The 26870-nt window shown below is 40.9% G+C and overlaps 1 protein-coding gene across 1 annotated transcript in view; it reads right to left on the bottom strand.

The window, feature by feature from the left end:
- Positions 1–568: 568 nt before the first annotated feature.
- Positions 569–26870, bottom strand: part of PPID (peptidylprolyl isomerase D) — a 161498-nt gene continuing 135196 nt past the window's right edge. Inside the window, exon 11 of the mRNA XM_081959658.1 lies at positions 569–581. The gene's annotated coding sequence lies outside the window, so the exon portion shown is untranslated. The remainder of the gene's footprint in view (positions 582–26870) is intronic.

Genomic DNA, 26870 nt, shown 5'->3' on the forward strand with positions numbered 1-26870 from the left:
TCCAGTCATCTTATTAATAATATGATGAATAATAAGCCAAATATATTTGATTCCTCAACCTTTATTAGTATTTATTAGTATTTATTACCTCTTTAGAGTACATGAGATGAAAAATGAAAACTGTTCTTCTGCATTATTTGTGACCTTTTCAAAAATATATGAGCATGAATGATTTATATTACACTGAATCCTGATTCTGATTACAGATATAGGGAATTTTTCAAAGCATTTTTGTAGTGAATGCTGCTTCCATTGGTGCAGCACTAGTAGCCATAGCACCTGGCTTCCAAAATCCACTCACAAGATTCGAAGTACCTTGATTTAACTGCTCCATTGTCTTCCCAGGAAACCTCCTCCAAGTTCATAAGAAATCTGAACTTCAAAATTACTTAGCTTTATCTATTTTCCCAGGCCTTATTTGTCTTTGACTTACTTCATACATTATGATAAATGACAATTTAAAAGAGAGCATATATGATGCCATAATTAAGGTGCTGGACTAGGAATGGGGAGATTGGATACTGGTTCCTGTTAGGGTTAGAAACCAGCTGGGTGACCTTGGGCCAGTCCCTGCCTCTCTGTCCAAATCCAGTTTCTGCAACAAGCTGGTTGATCATCAAATACTCTGGTCACATCATGCATTGATAGTTTTACCATAGGAACTGGGCAAGGTAAGTGCAAAAACAAGCAGTGCCAACAAAAGTGATGGTGCTGTAGAATATACTGAATGAGGACTTGCTAAATAAAGCAAATAAGTCCATGAGGGATTGCTGCTTAAGCCAGTTTGAACATGGAATTAATAATATGGTTAAAAAATTAATTTCTTAGGAACTTTTCTTTTAAAGACACTTCTAACTTTAATTATCTATGCAACTGGTTGATATGAAGTACAGAGAATTTATCTCAATTATTGCTTGTGCCTTTTTTCTCATTTATGAATGAAATTGGTCTAGGTCTTGTTCTGAAAATAGACATTATCTTTCAAGAGATCTTTTAATGATCATCTTCACAGCATTTATATTAATTATTAGGCATTACACCCTAAAAGTGTCCAGGTTGCTCATAAAATAAGCTTTACCCTCTATATATTCTCAATGTCTTTATATCTTTATACATTAAGGAGAAAGTAGTAAATGTTTTATTGTTGTTATTATTTTCTTTGCATATTTTAGTATTCTGTGTGAAAAATGAGCAGAGATGCCAGTGTGCCCGTAGACGTCAAAGATTATTTCTGTGGGCTCTTTTGCTCCTACAAACTTATTTCAGCTTTCTATTTTGGAGTCTGAATACCTATACAAAATAATTGACATATTTTCTTTAAAATGAATATAAATGATATAAATGATTACATGGAAGTTATTCATACTGTTCCCTCTCAAGTGCAGCCTCGTTTTAAATAAAATCTACCTAATTTTATATCTGGAATTCAGATATGCCACTCAGACTTTTTTTTTTAAAGGCTTTTCTGTTATGTTCCAAAATATCAAGCTATGGAGATCCAAAACTTTACATATGTGTAAAAAAAATATTTTGTGGGTTGAAAAAAAATACATTTTATTTTGTTATATAATTTTTATAGAGAAACATTTGCTTCAATATTAATGATCAAATCTTATTTCTGTAGTCTCTGTTTATGTATAGCTAACACGTGTAGTAACCTTTCTCCAAAATGCAACAATTGTAGGTCACTGTAATACAAATGTTTAAATGAAGCATTGATATCATTACAAGCCCACTGTATGATATATTTTTATAGGATATAATAGAATTTAATAAATGAAAAATATTTTTGTTGTAACCTAATATCTATGTTTTTTGTATTAATGTTCACATCCTTTTCCATTTTCTAGGCAAAATAGGAATCCTTTATTGGTATAAAGTTTGAAATTCTTTCTTTTCAGCCGTGAAAGTTTGCACAATAAATTGATTCTGTACCAACAAAAATTCATAAATGGCAACTTGAGGGGTTTGAGGAGGGGTTCCTAGGTTGCCACAGTGTTCATCTAGGATGTTGTAATACTGTAGTAAATCCCACCACTGACACATATTACCTTTACTGAACCACAAAATTATACTCAGAGAAAGTCACTGTTGTATGTACCACATTTAAATTGTAACCAATTAAACCATTGTTTATATTCAACAATAGAGAAGTTTAAAGCTTTATATAGCAAGACAGTCAGTTTGGTGTAGGGGTTAAGGTATCAGACTAGAAGCTGGGAGTTCTAGTCCTGCCTGTGCCACACAGTGTATGCTGTTCCTGTATGCATCTTACACTCTGCCACCACATATTGGATTGACACTAAGGCCTCTGTGCATAGATTGCACCTTGGATCCTGTCTAGTGTGGTAGACTAAGGATTTGGTATGTCCTGCCTGTTGCTATGCTGCTATGATCACTGCCTCAGTACTTCTTTTTAGTCCAGTCCTTTCCAGTCACTGGAAGGATTTCCTAATATCTGCCACCTTAGCTATTGGTTGATAGTACATCCCATACAGGGTCTTGTTTTCCCAAAGCACTTTCTCTGTTTAATCTTTCTTCCATGTCTCCTGCTGCCTCAGGAATTCTGTCAGCAATTCATCTTTGGGTACCATCTTACTTCTGTAGTCTTGGAGTCTCTGGGTTTAATTTAGGATAATGGCTTTGATTCTTTCCAGCTGATGTATTCTGGGTGCGGGATTTGGAATTCATACATTCTGAAGAGCATCTGGGCCTTCATACCAGCAGTTTCCATATCCTTAGTAAAACAAAGGAAATGTCAGACACACCTCATTCAGTATCCAAGAAAGAAAACCCCCAACTCCATTTGAATAGAGATAAAGGTACTTTTACTGGACATGAAATGAAAGCAGTAAAGCAAGATCAGAGGCAAAAAAAGTGTGAATGTGTACATATCAAACGTTTACCCAGGACCCTCCGCCCAGTTACCCCAATCCAATGTTCAATCTGCAACTCCCAAAGGTGTCATGTGGGGTGCATCTTCAAGTAGCCTCATTCAGCTGGTATGCAGAGATGGTTGACCTTGACCAAACCCAAACATGAGCCATCTGCATGCACAAAAGTTGGTGAGAATAAAACTCCCTTCATGATAACTCCTCCAGCACCTAGCAATCCCCCTCCAAATACCATGAGCTCCCACCCTCCCCATTACTATGGCAGCTGATAACAAGCAAGCAAATTAGAGCCTGACATTCGGCCCCTCTGCAGAAAGGACACCATTCTTGTAGAAAAAGATAAAACAAACACCAACAACAATAACAAAACATATATACATCACAATTAGGGTTTATCAGGCTACCTACAATGAAACTTTTGCATGAGCTTGGGAGCTCTGACATTGGACTTATTCACCTACTCAGTATGGGATGGAGGGAAATGTTTTGAGGCCACTAAATACTGTATTCTCTCCCTATGTTTCCTGGAATCCAGGATCTCCCTAACCTCAAAATGTTGTTCCCCTTCAATAAGGAGGGGGATAGGAGGTGGGGGTTGGGGTGAACGCATTAAAGACGTGTGTTCTGGTTTCCGTAAGTTTACATGGAATACGGGATGGATTCTCCTAAGGGTGTTAGATATTAGCATATATCGCAGCAAGTCTCCTCTCTGGTCCGCCGCTACGGCGGGAAACAGGTATCGTTCTGATTGGTCAAGAGGCGTACCCGATCCCTATAAAAGGGGAACCCTCCGACCACAGAGCAAGCTGGATCACTACTACTACTAATAAAGAGCTATTAAGTCACTACGTGTCCGGAGTCTGTTCTCTCGTTGCCCGAATCTAACATTGGCGACGAAGGTGGGATTGAGAGACAGATAGGACGAAGAAAGCTACTTCAGAATCCCAGGATTCGATCCAGCCCAGGAATTCGGCAGAAATTCCGGCAGCCATCTCAGGACACCGCAGCGCGGCAAATTCAACGAAGAGAAGATGGCGATGCACACTCCCCCCGCTCCGTTCGACCCGATGAACGACCAATGGGAGGCATACATGATTCGTTTCGAGTGTTTTCTCGAAGCGAACGAATACACGGGGATAACAGATTCCCGAAAGAAGAATATCTTCCTCAGCTACTGTGGGCGAGAAGTTTTCAACACGGCCAGAGACCTCTCCGAGCCTACTCCAATACAAGCGGTATCATGGACGGCGTTGCAACAGACTCTACAGACTCATTACGCGCCAAAACCTTCCCGCCACGTTTGCCGCCAGGAATTCAACACGCGGAACCAGAAGGCGGGAGAATCAATCAACCAATATGTTGCGGCTTTACGTAAAGCAGCGACTCATTGCGAGTTCAGGGATCTGGACGAGCAAATCCTGGCAAGACTTGTGTGTGGGTTAAAGGACATTTCGCTACAAAAAAGACTATTGGCCAATCCTAACTTAACCCTCCAAATAGCACTAAACGAAGCAAGGGCATCCGAGTCAGCGGAAAGATCGTCAGAAACAATACAACGCGGGTTCAACGTAAGCCAGCCAGCACCCAGACACACCAGAGTCCACTACGAGGACACCGATCCAGACTACGAGGATCCCGAGTTCGAGGACAGTCACCTGATGCGGAGTAGTCACATGAGGCCTGGGGGGAGACCTAGATTCCGTTTGCCGCCCTGCGCAAGCTGCGGAGGGAATCACCCCCGGTCTACCTGTCGGTTCAGGAATGTTGTTTGTTCACACTGCAACAAACTTGGGCACATCGCACGAGTGTGCCGGAGCGAAGTCCCTGCCTCCTCACGGCAGCCTCCAATGTACCCCCAACAGAAGCCCAACCCAGGGGCTTGGCGAAATCAAAAAGGGCGCCCAGAGAGAAATCCACAAGTGTTTACCCAGAGAGAAAATCCCCAAAGAGCTGAAAGGGCGTATTCCCAGAGAGATTACACACAAAGAGCTGAGAGAGCGTTCTACCAAGACGCTCAACGAGAGTATTGTCAGGACACTGATGCTGAGATAGAGTTGACCCAGAGAGAGGAATTGCGAACCTATCTCACCACAATAAGTTAGGTCCGCACCAAGCGGCCTAAAAAGCTGAAAGTCACAGTCCTCTTGGAGGGCTCTCCTTGCGAGCTGGAAGTTGACACAGGATCGTCCTTGATGATCATTTCATGGGCCTCCATGAAAAAGGCTATCCCTAGCCTCAAAAAGAGCCAACTACGCGCACCCGACATCCTGCTACGAGACTACCAGGGGAACCGAGTCCCCATCGTGGGCCAAGGCACGTTCCAAATTCGCTTCAAGGACATCGTAGCCCAGCTGCCCGTGACCATCGCCAGCGCTCCGTTACAGAACCTTCTAGGACTAGATTGGTTTGAAGCCTTGGGGTTAGAAGTCACCGGAATCAACGCCGTGGAGAACAGCAGCGCTGAACAGATTTTTAAGGAGTTCGAGGATGTGTTCAGCCCCGGTCTTGGTAAGTATGTGGGTAAACCAATCTCATTCAATTTAGACCCCAAAGTGGCACAAATCCGACTTAAACCGAGACGAGTGCCTTTTGCACTCCGCCCAAAAATAGATAAAGAGATCGATAAGTTAGTAGAGCAAGGAATCCTTGAGCCGGTGGATCACGCGCGCTGGGAAACTCCCATTGTGACCCCAGTTAAACCAGATGGGTCAGTCCGCATCTGTGTGGACTATAAATGCACAATTAATGTCGCGCTACAACAAAGCGCATATCCTGTGCCAGTGGTACAACACTTATTGCACTCGTTGGGGCCAGGAAAGATATTTGCTAAATTAGACATGGCACAAGCTTACCAGCAGTTGCCCGTGGATAGCGCCACAGCGGAGGCCCAAACTATAGTGATGCACAGAGGAGCATTCAAATGCAAGCGGCTACAATTCGGTGTGAGTATTGCTCCAGGTCTGTTCCAGAGCGTCATGGAACGGCTTTTGCAAGGGATACCGGGAGTCGTCCCATATTTCGACGACATCTTAGTGTCCGCTGCAAACGAGGAGCAACTATTAAAAAGAGTCAGAACTGTTTTGGCCAGAATCAGAGAAAAGGGCCTCCGCCTCAAAAAGGAGAAATGCCAAATTAACGTGCCTAGCGTAGAATTCCTGGGATATAGAATCGATGGTAAGGGAATACACCCCACTTCAAAGAAAATTAAGGCGGTCCAGGACGCCCCCACACCACGGAATCAGACCGAGTTGCAGGCTTTCCTCGGACTACTTAACTTCTACAGCATTTTTCTGAGACAGAAGGCGACCGTTGCTGAGCCATTACATCGACTACTCCAGAGGAACACAACATGGAGATGGGGACGATCCGAAGCAGCAGCTTTTGCCGCAGTAAAGCGCCTGCTCACCACCGACTCGCTGCTAGTGCAATACAGCCAGACACTACCGCTGGTATTGACCTGCGATGCATCCCCATTCGGAGTCGGCGCAGTCCTTAGCCACAGGATGCCAAACGGGAACGAAGCACCCATCGCTTTCTACTCCAGGACTCTTTCATCGGCCGAGAGGAATTACAGCCAGATGGACAGAGAAGCGTTAGCTGCTGTAGCTGGAGTAAAACGCTTCCACGAATACCTCTATGGCCGCGATTTTGAACTGATCACAGATCATAAACCGCTGTTGGGACTCTTGGCGGGAAACCGCCCCACACCAGTTTCCTTTTCTCCATGCATGACCAGGTGGACTGTTTTCCTGGCCGCGTACTCATACAAGCTAATTCATCGACCGGGCTCCACTCTAGGACATGCAGACGCACTCAGCCGTTGCCCACTTCCGGATCTCTTGCCAGACCCCACTCCCGAGGTACCGGTGTTGTTAATTGACTGTTTGGACTCAGGACCGGTTTCTTCCTGCGACGTTGCCAGATTCTCTGCTAGGGACAACATAATAAAGCAAGTTCAAACCTGGGTTTGGAGGGGGTGGCCGAAAGGAAACGTGGGCCCGGGATTCAAGCTATTTTGGGGGAAACGAGATGAGCTTTCAGTGTTGCAAGGTTGTTTATTGTGGGGGGGATCGAGTTGTTATTCCTTATGCGTTACGTAGAAATGTATTAGAAGCATTACATGTGGGGCATCCGGGGATCGTTAGAATGAAGGCGCTAGCAAGAAGTTACGTTTGATGGCCCAACATGGACAAAGAAATAGAGGAATGGGTGGCCACTTGTGATCCATGCCAGGAATCGAGACCAGCACCCCCGGAAGCGCCCGCCACAGAATGGGAGAAGCCTAAAGCACCCTGGTCGCGAATACACATCGATTTCGCAGGGCCAGTCCAAGGTCAGACCTTCCTTATAGTTGTGGATGCATACTCCAAATGGCTAGAAGTAGTCCTAATGACTTCAACCACAGCAGAGGCCCTCATTAGGGTTCTACGGCGACTTTTCGCCACTCATGGCCTGCCCGACCTCCTGGTCTCCGATAATGGGCCCCAGTTCACGGCCATGCAATTTGAAACGTACTTAGCAGGTCAGGGAATTCGGCATGCCCTCGTTGCGCCATTCCATCCGGCATCAAACGGACAGGCGGAGAGAATGGTGCGTTTCGCAAAAGAGGCCCTCGCTAGGATGGGTCCAGGTGATTGGCAAACACGCATTGACCATTACCTCCTAATTCAGCATATTACCCCCAGCGCAACTACGGGTAGGAGCCCCGCTGAACTACTCATGGGCCGCCGTCTACAGTCTCACCTGGACCGTCTTCACCCAAATTACTCTGCCACATCGCCCCCAGACTCTACAAGCAAAATTTGGAATTTTAGCATAGGGGATTCAGTATACGCCCACAACTATGCAGGGGGGACATTGTGGATGCTGGCAAGGGTCATTGGCATCACGGGTCCACGATCATATTTGCTAGAGCTTGAAGATGGACGAAATTGGAAAAGGCACATCGATCAACTACGGGGTCGCCTGACACATTCAGACCTACGGGCTGAAGACGAAAACTATCTGCCAGCACAAAGTCTGCCACCCGAGAGCCCCAACACAGAGAATCACGACACCTGCGAGCCCAGGATAGAACAAGAGGTCGAAGGCGAAACCGAACAACACCGAAGCAACGAAAGCCTGCAGACCCCCAAACGCGAAGCAGAAAAAGCAACCGATCCTGCAACCACTCCAGATCAACCAGAACTGCGGCGTTCCACCCGTGTAAGGCAAACACTCACTTATTTTAAGGACTATGTAACTAACCGTAATTCTCTGTCTAAGAGGGGAGGGGTGTTAGATATTAGCATATATCGCAGCAAGTCTCCTCTCTGGTCTGCCGCTACGGCGGGAAACAGGTATCGTTCTGATTGGTCGAGAGGCGTACCCGATCCCTATAAAAGGGGAACCCTCCGACCACAGAGCAAGCTGGATCACTACTACTACTAATAAAGAGCTGTTAAGTCACTACGTGTCCGGAGTCTGCTCTCTTGTTGCCCGAATCTAACAAAGGGTTTTTGGCAATTCCAATCGCACTGTGACAGAATTCACTATTTTAGCAATGGGGAAAGGACCCACATATTTAGGACCAAGCTTCTTCGACTTCTGGGTAGTCTCAAGAAACTAAGTGGACAAGAACACCCTATCCCCAACCTGGTATACTTTTGGCTTCGACCTTTTTTTATCAGTTTGGCTTTTGTGTGCTTGGTGAGCCTCGTCTAAGCCTTATGAGTCATAGGTCAGAAATGTTGAAACTGATCAATCCACTCAGACAAAGATAGGTTTTGTGGTTTCTCCCGAGGCAGTTCAGGAATAGGTATAAAATCTTGGTCGAACACTACTTTGAAAGGGGTCAATCCAGTACTGCTATGTACCGAATTGTTGTACGCTACGTCTGCATAAGGTAAGAGGTCAGCCCAATTATCCTGTTGATAATTGACATAGCATCTAAGATACTGCTCTAGAACTGAGTTAGCCCTTGCACAAGCCTCATTTGTCTGCAGATAGTGGGTGGAGCTTAGATCCTGGGCAAAGCCTATTAACTTCAGGAACTCCTTCCAGAAGAGGGAGGTGAATTGGACTCCTCTATCTGAAATAATGCACTCAGGAACTCCATGTAACCTATAGATGTGTAGGATAAACAGTTTAGCCAATGCTTTTGCTGATGGAATTTTGGAGCAGGGCACAAAATGCATTTGCTTGAATAACAAATCTGTGATCACCCAGATGATGGTATTTCCAAGGCTTTCTGGTAACTTGACAATAAAATCCATAGATATCTCCTTCCACGGTGCACTAGGTCAGGCAACATTTTGAAGTAGCCCTTGAGGTTTAGCTGGTGGTATCTTTGCTGCAGCACAAATAGGACAACTAGCAATGTAGGATTCTATGTCTTTTTTCAGAGAAGGCCACCAAAATTGTCTTTTAACCAAATGTAATGTTTTCACGAACCCAAAATGTTCAGCCATTCTTGAGTCATGGGCCTGTTGGAGGACAACACTTTTTAAACTAGCAGGTACATAGAGCTTGGCTCCTACCCACGCAAGGTCATCCTGCATGGTGCACTCATTGGAGTGTAACTTGAACCATTCATCAGATGCAAGGCCTTCCCTCAGTCTCTGTCAGAGCAGTGGGCACCTCCACTTTCCTCTGGTTCCTAGTGACCACCGGAGCAGCTAGGTGTTTGGCGGAAATGACTGGATGAATCACCACTGACCTGGCACTGTTGTACCGGGGTAGCCTGGACAAGGCATCAGCCATAAAGTTCTTTCCCGCAGAGAGGTATTTCAGTGTAAAGTTAAACTGATTAAAATGCTATGCCCAGCGAACTTGTTTGGGCGACAATTTCCGTGGGGTTTTTAATGCTTCAAGATTTTTATGATCAGTCCATACCTCAAATGGGTCCTTAGCCCCCTCAAGGAAATGCCACCAAGTTAGTAAGGCCCACCGTACTGCAAAAGCTTCTTTCTCCCAAATTGCCCATCTTCTTTCTATCTCCGTTAATTTTCAGGAGGTGTAGGTGCAAGGTTGCAGGTTGCCACCTGCATTCGTTTGAAGTAACACTGCCCCCACTGCCACATCACTTGCCTCTGCTTGGACCATAAATGGTGCATCCATGTCAGGGTGTTTTAAAACAGGTTCAGCTGCAAACAGCCATTTCAACTTCTCAAAGGCTGCTTGGCATTCCATAGTCCACTTCAAAGGCTTACTGGGCCTTGGTTTTGCTTCTCCCTTTGACTTTAGGAGATTCGTAATTGGCAGTGCAATGCTAGCAAATGAGGGAATCAATTGGTGGTAAAAATTGGCAAATCCCAAAAAACTTTGTAGCTGCTTGCGGGTGCAGGGGGCTGCCCATTCTGCAACAGCCCGGATTTTCTCCGGATCCATTTCAATACCCTCATGAGAAATGTGGTACCCCAAATAGTCAATTTTCTCCTGGTGAAATTCACACTTAGACAATTTGGCATAAAGTTCAGCTTTTTCAGGACTGAGCGCACAAGTTTTACGTGTTCCTCTAGTGTTTCCGTGTAGACGAGGATGTTGCCAAGGTAAACTAACATCCCTTTATACAGGTGTTCGTGCAGCACCTTACTAATCAACTGCATAAAATGGCTGGCACCTCCTGCAGTCCAAGTAGGAGTACTCTAAACTGGAAACACCCCAGAGGGCAGTTGAAAGCAGTCTTCCACTCATCTCCTGCTTTTAGTAGGACGGGGATGGTCATGGGGTCTGCATGAGGACTTACCATGGGGTCATCATCGGAGTCGGTTTCATTTTCTCCCGAAGAAAGGGGGGTTCCTTCTCCTCCCAGCCTGGAGGAAGGAAATCAGTGACTTCCACACCTTTCAGGGCTGTTTTGCAGCGTTTCCCTGGCTGCTTGTCGGGTTTCTTTCCTCCAGCCAAAGGTGGTTTTGAGCCCAACTTAACAGTCGGCAGCTTGATGCCCCTCCTTTCCACATCGGAAACATGCCACTGTTCTGGGCTTGGCTACTGACCCCCCTCTTTTCCTACTCTTGTGGCCTCTTTCGGGGTGGGGGGTTTGTTCCAGCTGCTGCCTCCATTTTCTGGCTAGGTCAATTTTCTGGCTAGGTCAATTTCCACATCAGCACCAGCATATACCAAAGTTGCAGGTCGTGGAGGGGGGCTGTTCACACAGCTCTGGTACACATTGTCATTAAGGCCATCTATGTAGCTGTCCATCAATGCCCCTGCATGTGCATAGCCAGCTCGCAAAACTCCTGAGTGTACTCTACCACAGACCTCTGTCCCTGGGTTAAAGTTTTCATCCTGATTCTTACCTTCTGATTTGCGAGGGGACCCTCCCCCCAGTTACCATAACCCAATATCCAATCTGCAACTCCCAAAGGTGTCATGTGGGGTGCATCTTCAAGTGGCCTCATTCAGGTAGTATGCAGAGACGGTTGACCTTGACCAAGCCTAAACACGAGCCATCAATATGTGCAGAAGCTGGTGAGAACAAAACTCCCTTCATAACTCCTCCAGCACCTAGCAATTCCCCCCTCCCAAATACCATGAGCCCCCACCCTCCCTGTTACTATGGCAGCTGATAACAAGCAAGCAAATTAGAGGCTGACAAATCTATTAAATTCTTTCTACCTAGACATCATTGTTGGGTTGATTACTTCTCACATATTTCTGGCTGATTATCATGTGCCTTCTATATGCATGCATAGTCTTTATACAAATTAGAATTCAAGAAAAAAAAAACCATAGACATTGGAAAACTCAACCCCAAATGCTTCTAGGAAGAATGAAGCTGATAATGGGACAGAAAGTAACCACTTACGTTCTTCCTTCTTTAGGCATGAGACTGCAATTGCTTAAAAGCAGAATGTAACCATACGGTTAAGCAATCCTTTAAAGTGGTTTAAAAATAAGCAAATGAATGGTTGACTTCGCAGGAATTTTTCCCCCTCTAGCATATGCTGAAAGTAAGCCAGCTGGACTTCAATCATCAGTCGGACACCCACACTTTCCTAAAAGCTAAACACCATGGATTTTCAGTGGGAAATGCACATCATTACTAAAGACATTAAATGAAAATTATAGTGTCAACTGGTGATTTAAACATGAATACTTCTGTAAGGTATTCATTAACACAGAGATCAGACTAGATTTAAAGAAAATATTAGAATTCCGAATTGACTGGACACTATTAATTAATACATCCCCTACAAATGAACAAAACAAAAAATAGTAGATTACCTTTATTTTTATTTCCTGTAAATAGTTCATGGTTTATTTGGGCATACACTTTATATCATTATCTTGTAAATACCCAAACTCTTTTCAGCTTTAACTCCTTCAGTGATTAAGTAAGATGTTGCTTAAAGGGTAAAGGTTCACCTTGCACATATGTGCTAATCGTTCCCGACTCTAGGGGGCGGTGCTCATCTCCATTTCAAAGCTGAAAAGCCAGTGCTGTCCGAAGATGTCTCCGTGGTCATGTGGCCGGCATGACTAAATGCCGAAAGCACATGAAACACTGTTACCTTCCCACCAAAGGTGGTTCCTACGTTTCTACTTGTATTTTTATATGCTTTCAAACTGCTAGATTGACAGAAGCTGGGACAAGTAAAGGGAGTTCACTAAGGAGCTAGGGATTCGAACAGCCAATCTGCCGTCCTTTCTCATCAACAAGCTCAGCATCTTAGCTACTGAGCCACTGTGTCCCTTAGATGTTGCTTAATTGAACCTATTTATCTTTCCACCCCCCAAAATATTTCCTCTGTCTCTATCTCATAGCCTGCAGACTTGGATCTGATTTTAAATGTGATCTCAGATATGCATTGCATGCAAAAGACTTAAGCATATTAATAAATGTAAATAGGTATAATATTTAAGAATATTAATAAGAAATATTAACATTTTTTCTGTCCTATAAGAGTTCTGCAAGTGGGGTGTGGAGGGAGGAGGGAAATCCAAGGATGAGAAGATAAAGTTTCTTATTTGGCTACAGGAAACATGTAAAACCTGTTATTTCTTCTAACGGGGGTATTAATAAGATTGACTAAAGGAATGTCTGCACCTTCAACTTGCATCGTTTGTTATTTTAAAACTGTAAGCAATTGCAAATAAATGGTAAGTAAGCAGGCTTTGAAAGGTATCATGTTTAACTTTTATCATACCGAAGTTGCCAGCTTCTATTGATTTACAGATTCACAGTCTGATAGGGAGTACATATAGTTTCTTATACAACTCTAGATCCAGATTCAATTTAGATTCTGAAACAATTTATTATGAGACTTGAAATATTTCCATTTATATTATAGAGACTCATGGGAAAAAAGTGTGTGCTTCTGAACATTTGCAGAGTATAATATTGTGGGATCCCTTGTGGGATGAAGAAAGGGAGTGTGTGTGTGTGTGTGTGTGTGTGTGTGTGTGTGTGTGTGTGTGACTGAGTGTAAGATAGATATATAGATATATATCACTATTCTCTTACTTATCTACTTCCAAAATAATTATTTTGGAGTATAGTCCTTCCCTTTCACCCTCATGCAATAAAATGGGAGGTCTTGCCCAGGTTTTTTTCCCAAAAAGAAAGAAAACTGTTGGATAAATTCTTCCTGCATCATCTTCTAAAGAACAGCTTGCTTCTGGCATTGGAAAGAACACAAAAGATGCCACATTTAGACTGCCTAACCATAAAAAGAGAAAATTATTGAATATAATATCAGATCAAATTAGTACATATTTGCATAATCCTTTTAGGGCACAGTTATTCTGACTGTGAAGAGTTCTTTTCTACAGTGGGTATGAGTACTTCAACCTGAGTATGACTTGCATGTTGAACATTTAAAAAATACTGTTTCCTAAGGTTTTATTTTAGTCCTCATTTGCAATCAAAGATCACATTACAAATATAGAAACTTAGCAACAAAATAATGTAAGTACTCTATTGAACAGTAAGGACTTACAAAGTGAGGAATATGACTTGTCCCCCAAGTTGTTATGAAAGGAAGTTATGAAAACAGATCTTTTCTGGAAACACCATAGAGCAGGAGTGTCAAACTGGCAGCCCATGGGCTGGATGCGCCACTTGCAGGCCACTCCCACTCCAGCTCCGCTAAGGGAAAAACATTGTGATATGTTAAATGATGTCAGTGTGACATGTGTGGATTTGACACCCGTGCTATAGAGAGAGGTATGCCAATGAATGTTGTTTTGTTCTTTTTGCTTTTATTTGTAATTATCTTTTGAATCTTACTCTTTGCCATTTCCATGAATATTTTATTTATTATACTTCTGAAATTTTAGAAGAATATTAAAATTAGTTCAATTATTGTATTTCAGCCATATATGCTTTATTTATATGATGTTTTTGTTTCCTACAAATTTTGTTAACCCCTGAAAATCATACAATGACAAGTAGCAAGGGAACCTTCTGGAAAATTCCATCAACTTGCCAGCTGCATTTATGGATATTATTAATTCCTAGTGTCAAGCCATATAAATGAGAGATATCCATTATACATTCCGCGTCTCACGGTGGATGGGGCACATTTGTGTTCAGTGTTTCATCCATCATAAAATCTTATTCTTACAGCTTTCTCTCATCTTTGGTAACTGACTCGACAGAGTTATATAGAAAGACCAACCATTTTAAAGTGTTCTGATATATTTCATGATCAGTCCACAATAAATAAACAGGGATTGCAATCTTGGGACAATTATTAGAAAGACACTCTAATGAACAGTATAGAATTACATTCAAATTATTAGCAATACCCACTTTAGCATTCTTTTTATAAAGAAAGCCCTTCTTTACAAAATGAAGGCAACACATGTTTCTTGCAAATCACAAAACCTAGCATGTTTTTTCAAATAGTTCATTCAAAGTTCATATTTTGGTGGTTGGTGTTAGGATTTTTTTTTTATTTTGGCAGCAAATTGTACTGTAAAGTTTGTTTTATTCCTTTGTTTTACAAAAGGTCAGTAGAATCTCTGGGTGATGCTGTTTCATAGGGTGGTTCAGCAATAAAGGAGACACAAGTTGTAGCTTCCACAAGATGATACTGTCCAATAGATGGGAACTGGCGCATGCCAGCTCTCCCAGTTCTGTTGGCATAAGAGAAGATGCTCACACTTGTTATATACATCAGTACAGTTGCACATTTATGTGACCACAGAGCAATGAAACATGTGCAAATAGCTACAACAAAGACTATGTCCACAATGTAATGTTATTCCTGCATTGCTCTTCAGTGGCAGTTATTTCCGTTTTATTTAGTTCTTTTCTTTCGCACAAATGCCAATCAGTCTTTTGGTAGGGCTATAAACAGGGGCACAGATGAATAGCTGTACAAACAGATAACCAGTGCTGTATGGGGAAAAGAATGAAGCCTGCCTCTGGAAAGTAGAAAAAAACATAGAAATGTATTACATTGCTTAAATTAGAATGCCAAAAAACAATTAATTTAGATATGGAAATCTTATTCACATGTTTGTCCCATAGTAAATACTGTATGTAAGGGACATAATCCCATATGGTAGAAGGAGTAGTGGACAGCATATTAAGAGAGCCTCGTTAGATGCAGCTCTGCTTCGCCTACCAACTATGTGGTTGCTATGCAACAACATTACACCAAATTTAAAAAGAGCCTTTTGTGATTGTGGAAGTCTTCCCACGGTGAAAGGTGTCTTGAAGATGGCAGGAGCAGAAGGAAATGAATTTTGATAATAGTGCTGAATGGTAGTTCCCAGCACTCTTTCACCATGGATTCCCCTTTCACATGTAGAGGCTAGATTTGATATTTCAGAATATATCAGAATATGGAATCAGGTTAGAAATAATTACAGTCCCAAAATAAATTAGCATAAAAACCAAGTTGATAGTGTGATAAAGCTGAGTCCTATCTGCACATATAGGGAACAAGGGCTCTGGACTTGATAAAAAAAGATTATTTATGATTGGGGAAAGAAACTCTTCTTCAGGTGACTGCATGGTGCAATCAAGCTTGGTACAGCACAGAGACAATGAAGAATCAACTCAGAAAAAGAAAGTGGGGTAACAATGAACTGATGGTGACTGAGATCAGCTTTTTCATAAAGCAATTGCTTATTCTGCCTTCATTTTCTTTTATTGTTGATTTTTGTCCTAGGCGCATATTATTAATACAATAAATTATAAATATTTAAATTCTTAATGAATCAGTGATGTTTTTTCTAGGAAAGGGCTACTAAAGGAAGAGGTTTCCCTCTTGCTTCCTTCCAAGTAAATCAGACAGTGGTAGGTAAGATTTTTATGGAATGAAATGTTGGTTACAAAACACATAATGAATTCTCCCCAAGAGCTATGAGTACTGAGAAGCAGGACTGGAGGAGAAGGGTTTGAGATCCCCCAGGGGAAATAACGAAGGCACAAATCATGTGCATGTTTATCCCACAACAGTACTGAAAAACTGTATCATAACATCTGTAAAAGGATAAATCTAGAATAATAATTATGTTTTGATTTACAGATCACATATTGGGTCATAGGACTGTGTGGCATTTCAGATTCAGTTTGAAGAATGCATAGAGTAGTGAAGGCAGACAGTCTCTGCAACTCATTAAAGTACTGTTACCATCTACAAAAGAAGGAACTGCAGGCCAGTCAATCTTACATCAGCACATGGGAAGATTCTAGAGCAGATCATAATTACTGACAGAAATACAAATTAAAGGGATGTTTGTTTGGTAATTACCGGCAGTCTCTTTTCAACCTAAACTACAAGGAGTTCTGCTCATCAACTTTTGGTGACTGGCTCTATTAATCCCCCCCCCTCCCCGGAAGGAGAACAGAATATCAATAATCCATCACAAAAAGACACGTTAGAACTGCGATTTGATTTCTTAACGTAAGGCTATATTTGATTATGTATATGTCTTCTATATAAAACTGATAAGCCCCTGAATTGGTGAAGTATCCATTTCCATTCAAAATGATTTTTTTAAAGTATATCAGAAACTGAACTAAAATCTCATTCTCAAAGCAGCATTTATATTTTATAAAACAATGCTTTGGTTGCACTGCGCAAGTCCGGAATTTGACTTAAAAGTGAGAACAATAACATGTTCAGTGACTCATAAAGCTACCACCTACAAGTAATGAGTCATATTCTAACGCCTTTTTTAAAAAAATAGACACAATATTTTAGTTTCTTTGCTGAAACAAAAGCTGGCTACAATTATACAGATTCTTGCACCTATTATACTCTGAAAGACTGGAGCATATCTCTGGACTGATGAATAGCAACATGCTAGTTTGAACAGATATGCTAATAATCAGCCATGTGTATTCATGTCAAATGAATCTGATGCCAAGTAGTTTGGAATTTATTGTATCTCCTTTGAAATGCCAGGAGAGGGCAAGCTGCAATCTACGCTGATACACCCTAATTCTTTGCTCTGCAGACTTCAAAGCTCCCTTTGAACATAGCTGCTGAAAACTAGCTCACGGGTTCCTGCCTTGTTGAATAGGGAAACAAAACTGGGAATAAGATCTAAATAAACAAATCACAGTTACACAAACAAAGAACTACTTCATGCACACAATAGGCCTGTCCATATCCATTATGATTTCATCCCCTTTGTGGATCTCACTAATTCAAAAAGTGTTAAGTACAGTTCTTGGCTACTAATCTACTATCTACCCCACCTATCAACTAAACATACTGCTAGGCTTCAGGTGCATTTTGACCATTTGGAAACTGCTATTTAGATTATTTTGCCGCCACCCCTACTCATGTACTGCATATTTCTGAACTTCTCCCCGTAGTTCTTCCTAAAAAAAAAAAAAATACACAGAAGTGTCAGGCAATGTGAAGGAATGAAGAAGGCTGTAAAACAATATCACATTGATCTGCTGGAAGGTAATTTAGATTTTAGCTGAAAAAATTCCAGCAGCAGGAATAAGGTCTGACCAGTCCTTCCTTGGCATCAGGGGAAATTGGATAGCAGGAGGAGAGGGACTGACTCACTTTAGAAGAAGAGTGTCAAACTCGATTTCATTGACAGTTGCATCAGGGTTGTGTTTGCCCTCAGGGGGCCAGGTGGGCGGGGTGGGTGTGGCCAGTTCGACCTTACTTATGTCAGGGGCACCTGTGGTGGCCCAGGCGGACCTGAGGGGATCCTCCTGCAGCCCTCTGCCAGTGAAAACGGAGCTTGGGAGGGCTGGCAGAAGGCTGCAGGAGGTTGTCGCAGCTGAAAAGGGAGACTAGTCTGTGTGTGGTCCTCCCAAGCTCCATTTTGACTGGCAAAGGCACCATGTGCTGGTCCTTTGCAATTTCCAGGGCAGCCCCAAAGGCCAGATCTAAGCACCCAACAGGCATTGAGTTTGACACCCCTGCTTTAGAAAGTGTGATCATGAACCATTAATCCTGAATGGAGTGTGCAATCAACTATATTCCTATTTCTCCCCAACCTTCATATTTTCAGCCATAGAGATCTTTGTATATACCGGATATTTGCTTAGATTCTAATGCAATATTATGCATGATCTAAGATTCCTAGGACAGTAGAATCCCATATTATACAGAGAACTGTCCTAATTTATGTACACTCTTTCAGGTATTCTTCAGAGAAGACTTGCTAGTAAGACCCCTCCAGACAACTCTTCACATTTCCTTTTCACCATCTGACCAGCTAGCATTTGTGGCACATCATTTTATTGGCTGACCTGCCATCTGAATACTTATCCAATCACCATCTGGTCACACGCCGGTTTCTGTTTTACTGGATCTTCTCCTCTTCTCCTGAAGTTCTGATAGGAGACAAAGTTTTCAGCTGCCTGCTGCACCTGTATCAAGCCAATCAGCCTGCCTTTTAAAGCTCATTGGCTCCATGTCATAATTTCCTGATAGATAGGCTATGCTGGCAAAAGTGTTCAGAAATAGGAGCCATGAGGCAGGCTTGAAGTATCTGGTTTAATGAGGGAAGGATGGACAGTGAGGACTTTTTCACATGCGCATGTTGCATGTTGGATTTCTTTATAAATTAAAAAAATGAAAGAAGTATCATGCTTCTGTATTTTTGTTCATTTATACTTCTTTTATGATCAGTAGAACTCATGCGAAGCTTTGATAATATTTCAAAATACGTCAAAATCTGAAACTTGGGTGTACTTTACCACAGAACCATATCCTTAGATTTCTATCTGTGTATAATAGTAATATTTGTACACTGTTACAATGTACAGAAGTACTATGTAATTTTGAAATTTCAATTTTGTATCATCACCTCCATTAGAGATTCAGCAAGAACATTAAAAAAAAACTTACATTGTACTTAAAGTAGGTTCAGGAAGGAGATGCAAAGATGATATCATCAGTTTTGACATACAAAAAACAATCAATTTAAAAGGTGTATGAGTCATTCTTCTTGCATTTATTGTATGTATCTAAAATTTGATAGGATTCTTCCTATCATAAGAAACTAAAACAATTTATATTTCACTCAAAGTTTAAAAAATAAAAGAGGTTTAAAATCCTAACAGTCTTCTACAGGTATTCATTTGCAATTTGTCATGTTTCATTTACCATTATTTTAAACGTAATCAAGTATTTCTTTATTTCTTTAATGGGCCACTTGACTCCATCCCACCTCTGAATAAGAAAAGTTTTCCATTACTATTTATAAGATTCATAAGGTTGCCCATCTTAAGCAACCTTGAGTAGTGTCAACTGCTAAAGTGTTGCCTTGACTATTATGAGGCTGGCATGGAAAGGGAAATTCCATGCATGCCTTCGGCCAGAGTCGGATCTCATGTCTACAGCCTAGTTGGAGAATATGAGTTATGACGCAGGACAGAAGGGAGGGGATACAGGGGTAAAGTTCAAACGCAATTAAGCAAAAGCAGTTTTGGCTCCACAGGAGTCCACGCCAGAATGTTGATCCTAATAAATGATTGGATTTCTTTTGAACTTTGTCTCGAGGCTCGTAAATTAATTAGGTCGTCTTCTGGGAACTTCACAGAGAGCCAAAACTGCTTTCGCTTAATTGCGTTTACTTGCTCACAACAATAAAATCAATTCGGCTTTTGAAGTTCTTGTTTGAATATTTGCTACTATCACTAAGGTCTATGCTCACAGCATAGGTCTATGCCCACCCAGGCCCACACTGTAGTAATTCAAGACTCATTGCTGTGCCCCTCTTACTCATCATCAGCTGAAATGAGACAACTTTCCACAGCCAACTCACTGTGGTACAACTCATCACAGCCAACTTTCCATGGGACAACTCACTACAGAACAATTCAACAATTCAATTTAATTACTTAAAATAAATTTTAAAATTATTTTAATTTTTGACATTCACATTTAATTTTGTCCCTCCTTTTGCATCTTTTCTTTAATGATTCTATTCTACCATTTCTTTGATATTAGTGTAACTCTTGTCCTGCAGCAATTTGTCCCATGACAAGTTGGCCATGACGAGTTGGCTGTGTTGCAAATTGTCCCCATCACAGCCTCGCCCTATTCAGCAGGTGAGTTGGTATACACTCCTTAGCAGATTCTGACTTCCATGGCCACCATCCAGCTATAATTTCATTATGATGGAAATATAATTATGATCAAGGAACCTTTCAAAAACCAGAATTATATTAAGAGTTTTATAGAAAATCTCATTTTATCACCTGTTCAACAAAGAAATCAAAACAACAGTCTGCCACCAGAATCAGTCTGAACCTTACAAAGAATTTTTAATGTTGCTCTGTTCTCTGGGATGGGGTCACTTTTTTCTTATTTACTAACATAATTTAAACTACAGTTGCAAGCTTGTTTAGTTTATTTACTGCTCAACAGGTAAAAGCACCTAGCTGACCTTGGATAATGCCAAAAATTTAAGCAAAGCTGGATGTTGTTAGTACTTGGATCAAAGATCACCATAAAATGCTATGGCTGTACAAGCTTTTAAAAAAAATCCAGAAAAACACGATGGTAAATCACTTCCCTATTGCTGTCAAGGAAATTACATAGACGTGTTCATGAAATCACCAGAAGTTGATCTAGATTCAAGGAAGTCTTCCCTTCACTTATTAAACTGACAGACATTACTTTTTCTGCTTGATTTCTTATCTATTATTAGTCTTTGGAAACATAGCTGAAGGATTCCTTGAATTGCCTCATCCATTTTTTTTTATTTATTTAAAGCCTCACTGCATCAAGTAGGTATATAGAAAAGAAGTTTTTATTTGTGGGTCTCTGTTCTGTCTACTTTGCCTTTGACTCTCAAAGCTTCAGAAATTTTTCCTGCTCTAGAAATTTCTATCTGTAAATAAGGCTGGTAACCTAGCAACATGGAGTGAATAATACATCTTCCCTGCTGGGTAACACTGATGCATAATCAAATTACCCCTTTCTATTATTTGAAGCAGTAATGTTCATCTTAAGCTCCACTGTGCATATTTTCCCATGCCTATTTAACAAAAAGAGGTGGATGAAATAATTTTCATTTATGTCTCTGAGTTTTCCCAAAAGTTTTGAACAACAATCAGTACAAAATGTAAAGATAGGTGTAAATACAGAGAGCGCCCTCAAATCCCTTACCTTCTGGAGCTGTCCAAACATAAGCTGAAATTGAGACCACACAGTGCGGCACGTTATATAATATAAACTTTCAGCACTCATCACAGCTTTTGCCAAACATTCTTTGCTGAGCTTTCCTTTCTATATTTTTCCTGAATCTTTTATTTACATGTGCTTATGTGCTTGTTTCCCAGGGCCAAATTTCAATAGCAGAAACCTTTTTTTTTTACACATAATATATAATTCGACAGTTTTATTTGTGTATATCTTTTTATATTCTCAACAAGGCAGGCCAGAAGCTTTACTTATACACCTTATTCTAAACAGCTTCTTTCCTATTTCTATTCTTCCCTTGATAGCCTTCTAAAAAGTCCCAAAGCAAGTTTTAAAAAATAAAAGCTTTGAAAGCCACTCTTTTGGGTGATATCCCCACCTCACCAGATAAATAGCTACAAGTCAGAGACTGAATTATGGCTTCTGACCTTATTCTAAGGGTAAGAAAACGTTTAACTGCATTTCTCAAACAGAACATATATGATGAATTAAATTGATTGTTTAAGAACTGTTCTCAGACTCAAAATTCAGGTTGCAAATTGTGTGTGTGTGCATATGATGGTCTTCTGTAATGAGCCGAAGGACAGAAAGGGGGGGTAGTGAGCTCCCTCCCATATTTGGGCATACTAGGGGTTGTAACACAAATACATACCTATTTCCCTGGCTCAGCTGATAAGGAGGAGAGCCTGTGGCTTAGTGGCTAAGACTCCTGCCTAATATGTAATACAGCCCAGGTTCAAATCCCAGTAAGGGTATGGCTAGCTGATGAGAGCTAAATAGCTTGAAGTAGATCTATACTAGTCTCACTTTATTTATTTATCAGCACAAATACAACACAAACATAGCAAAGGCAACATTAAAAATAAAAATATGGTTTTCTGTCTGGATGGTCTTCTGTAATGAGCCGAAGGACAGAAAGGGGGAGTAGTGAGCTCCCTCCCATATTTGGGCATACCAGGGGTTGTAACACAACTACATACCTACTTCCCCTGGCTCACCTGATAAGGAGGAGAGAAAACATAATTATTTCCTGACCTTTTTAAAGTTATTGATATCACCCACTTAGATGTGGATGGATGGAATATGGCTGCTTGTTACAAAATTCATCCCACTTTGCAAGACTAAATCAGTTATTTTATGACATTTTTAGTCACTTAATGTAGCATGTTAAATTTTAAACAATCAGATATATGATTACTGTAAAGTCTATGATGGTTATGACTTAGAAGGTTTTTAGTAGCATTTGTGATACAGGTCATGATCCTATCCATTCTGGTGGCTTTCTAAAAGCAGATTTAAGTAAATAATTTACTTGTTTTAAGACTGTGCAATAAACTCACTTTGTAAGAGTCAATATCACTCTTTCATGGTAGAAGGGAAGGTACTATCATACACGGTGATCCAGCATCTACATAGCGCAGGGAGAAAATTGATTTTCTCCATAACTGAATAGTATTATTTCCATTTTATTTACTTTAAAACAAATCCCCATGTTTGTACAGTAACTGATTCCTTTGAAAACATCTTGTTTAGTCGAGCTGTTTAACTTGGCTGAACACAATCAGCACTTACTGGTTAAATATATTTTGTTTCTTATCTTGTCCCATTCCAGTTCAAAGCACAAGAGGATGCAGATGCTGTTTCCAGGCCAGAGAAGCCGAACACTTTTTTTAAAAAAAAAACCTTCCTCCATTATATTTCATGATTCTTTGCTAAAAACAGAAGGTCATTTGACAACAAAAAGCCTAGAAACAAAGGTGTTTTAGGATAGGCTATGCAAAAGCTTCTTACATACTTTTCATTCTTGGAACTCTTCCTGGCAAGTGATCTAATACAGAGGCCCATGTCTTGAGACCTAATAAGAGCATAAGCAGAGCTGTTCTGGGATTCGCCCAAAGAGGATACATGTCAGAATCGCCTCCAGAATCAGGCAGTTACTGAATACAATAACTGGAAGCTCTAATGCCAGGGGAGTGTGATTTGGACCTGCTTCTATTACTAGTCATTCATTGCACTTTATGGTCTCTCTCTCTCTAAACTCAATTATGTTCCTCAGTTATGTTCCATATATTATTTTCCTCATATTACAGGGTATTTTTATAACATAATTATTCTGATGGATAGAACTGTTTTAGGGGTTTCTTTTTCATAAAAATCACAATATTAGTTTGAATTGTAACCCTTTAAAGCAGAGATCCCCAATCTTTGCCAGCCTAGAGCGGGGGACAGGGGGAAAGAGGGGATAGTTTTGTGGGAGGGGCAGGCGCATGTGTGCGTGTGCACAAGCAGCTGTTGCTCACAAGAGCAGGGCTAAGAGTGCCTGCGATGCTCACAGAAGTAGGGTTGTGAGTGCTTGCGTGACTGGGCCTGCAAGCATCTGCAATGCTCACACAAGTGAGCCCCCCCAATCACCCATGACACTCGCACGAGTGGGGCCATGAGCCCCCATAATGCTTGCACTAATGGGGCCGTGTGGGCGTGCGTGCACCAGCCCCACTCATGTGGCCCAGTTGCAAATAGGTGTGGCCTAATAGTGGACCATGGCCTACAGGTTGGGGACCCCTGTTCTAAAGCCTTTAGTAAATTCTGAAGGTGTCACCAGAGAGGCATTTGTAGGAAAAGTAAAACAATGAAAATGATAACCACAAATGCATGATTGAAGATTTGCCCCCTTTTTACAGGTGTTGTATATGTACAAAAGGAACATAGTTTCAATTTTATGGGGAAAGTCACTTTCTTTACTTCTTCTACTTTTTTGCAAATAGCTCTGTGTTGCCTGATCAATTGGGTACAAACCAAATGTGGTATTCAGCCAGTTCTGACAGATTCTGGAGAACTGGTAGAGGAAATTTTGAGTAGTTCGGAGAACCAGCAAATAGGCTGGCCACGCCCCCACTGCCTCCCAGCCTCCCAGCTGATCTTCTTTTATGCCCTGAACAGAAGAACAGAGCTGGGAAGCAGGTTAGTGAGATGGTGAGGCAATGGGGATTTTACAGTATCCTTCCCCTGCCACACCCACAAGTCATGCCCACAAAGCCATGCTACACACACCAAGCCACACCCACAGAACCGGTAGTAAAAAAAATTCAATCCCACCACTTGTGTAAACCAGGGGTGTCCAACTTTGGTAGCTCTAAGACTTGTGGATTTCAATTTTGTGAGTTGAAGTCCTCAAACCTTAAAGTTGCCAAGGCTGGACAACCTCATTGTGAACCCTTACTATTCACTCTGTAACCACTATTATTTTGCAACGATGATAAATTGTTTGGTTCATAAATAAGATGCACACTTGAAATAGATAGTTTGGTTGGAGCAGCTAGAAATAAAGAAATAACTTGGTTTAAAAAACAAAAAAAAAAGATGAAAGCAAAAAAAAAAAAGGATTTCAGTTTGAATGCATAGCCAGTACTATATCCTCATCATATCACATTTTGTATTGAAAGATAAAGTATTTTGGGTTAATATAAAACACTATTGGACCACTTGTATTTAATTTAGATACAAGCTTTATTGCAACCAGAATGGCAGATACAAAGAATCATGGCTATTCATGAAGTTGCAGTATAGTAGATTTAATCAAGCCTACAGTGTACTCAACTAAAGTTCAACCCTAAATTGGCACCACATAAGGGTCAAAGAAATTCAGACTTGTGGGAATGCAATGACTCTAAGCTGATGATGCCCTTAACTCTGCCTACCTCCCAGCTCTGCCTACTGTTCTTCTAAATCAGTTCTCTTTTCAACCCTGAAGTTTCTAAATAAAGGCCCAGATTGAATGTTCATCATTTGATTTAAGCAGTGGAGCTTTAGCCACTTTTCATCTTTACCTTCTTTTTTTTTAAGTCCTAGGAAAAAATAAAGCTCCTATAGTTAGAAGAGGAATTGCCATTTTAACTTCTTACCAAAAGTGCTTAAGATTGATATCAATTCACTTATCCTTTTTTTGTCTTGTTTTATCTTATTCTGGGTTGAGACATGTCTTTTGGCATAACAGGATTAGACCAAAAATGACCCAATGTTTCTTGAGAAAAAGAAATGGGATGTGGCCGACAGAGTTGGGTAGAAAAATATTCTACTCTGTTGAAGCACAATATAATCTGTTTCTTTAAGCAATATCAAAGAAAAAACAATCTCAAGAAACATGCTTTTCTTTTCTTTATTAAAAAGTATACTAAATTGAAAAGGGGTGAACTGAGGCAAATACTGTGGTTGAGTAACTCGAGTGACTGTTTCCTGGTCTAGCCTCTGGTTACTAAGATGGGTGCAACTCAACAGGTGTTCCAGTAAATAATATCCTCCCCTGCCTGCTTTCTTTTTCTTTCTCTACATTATCCAAAGGTTTTTTTTTTTAAATTAAAATATTAAACCAAAGGAGACTAAAAATTGGAAAACCCGGATGAAGTTTATTTCTGTCACCTGCACATAAAAGTTCTAAAAGAGAAGGTAAAGCTTGTCCTAAATGAATAAGTGATGAAATGTCTTTGCTTATTCATGAGGAGCATCCTCCTCTCTTCCTTTTCACAGATATTCTCTTTCCTTTCAGATCATCTCTGCATCATTTTTCTCTAGCACCCTAGTGCCCTCTAGTGCCTGGAAACATCCGAGCTTTCCGGTACTCATGAAGTGAACACTGAAAAGAAAAGAGAACATTTTCGCACAGAAAAAGACAGCACAGAAGGATGAAAATGGTTTCATGTTCTTTTATTCAGGGGAAGTTTCTTTCTACATTGCACTGTCAAGTCTATTTTTTTTCCTTTTTGAAAAACTACCATTATTACTACTACAGTGATTTTTTTCAGGCATGGTAAGTGGGGTCAGTATACTTGGGCTGCAAAAATATAAACGTCCACAAGATAGTACAGTTAATATTTTCTTGCAGCCCATATTTGGTCACTTTACTACTTACAACACAGTACTGCAGCAGACTGGGACATCCATAAACAAAAAAATAAGGAAAACTGACAATAGAAATGCATATTGGAATTGTCAAACCATAGTATCAGTGGGACAGTGGGTGAAAGCAGATATTACATTACTCCCCTATTTGGTGCAGACAGTCAAAATTCTGAGAGTTTAAGATTCTAATACCTTTAATTAAACTCTTTTTCCTAACTGGTCCGGCAATTTATGTTCTTTTTGAAAAATATACAGTAAGAGGTTGAAAAGGCTGTTCTAATAAGTCATTCTATTAATTTTGTCTCACAGTAGAAGAAAGTTATTTTTAAGGGTTCCATTAATTTTATCTTAATTTTATATACACATACATTCATACAGAGAGAGAGAGAGAGAGAGAGAGAGAGAGAGAGAGAGAGAGAGAGAGAGAGAGAGAGAGAGGAGAGAGAGAGAGAGAGAGAGAGAGAGAGAGAGAGAGAGAGAGAGAGAGAGAGAGAGAGAGAGAGGAGAGAGAGAG

This window comes from Natrix helvetica, assembly GCF_964273705.1.
Source record: "Natrix helvetica genome assembly, chromosome: 7".
NCBI classification, from domain to species: Eukaryota; Metazoa; Chordata; class Lepidosauria; order Squamata; family Natricidae; genus Natrix; species Natrix helvetica.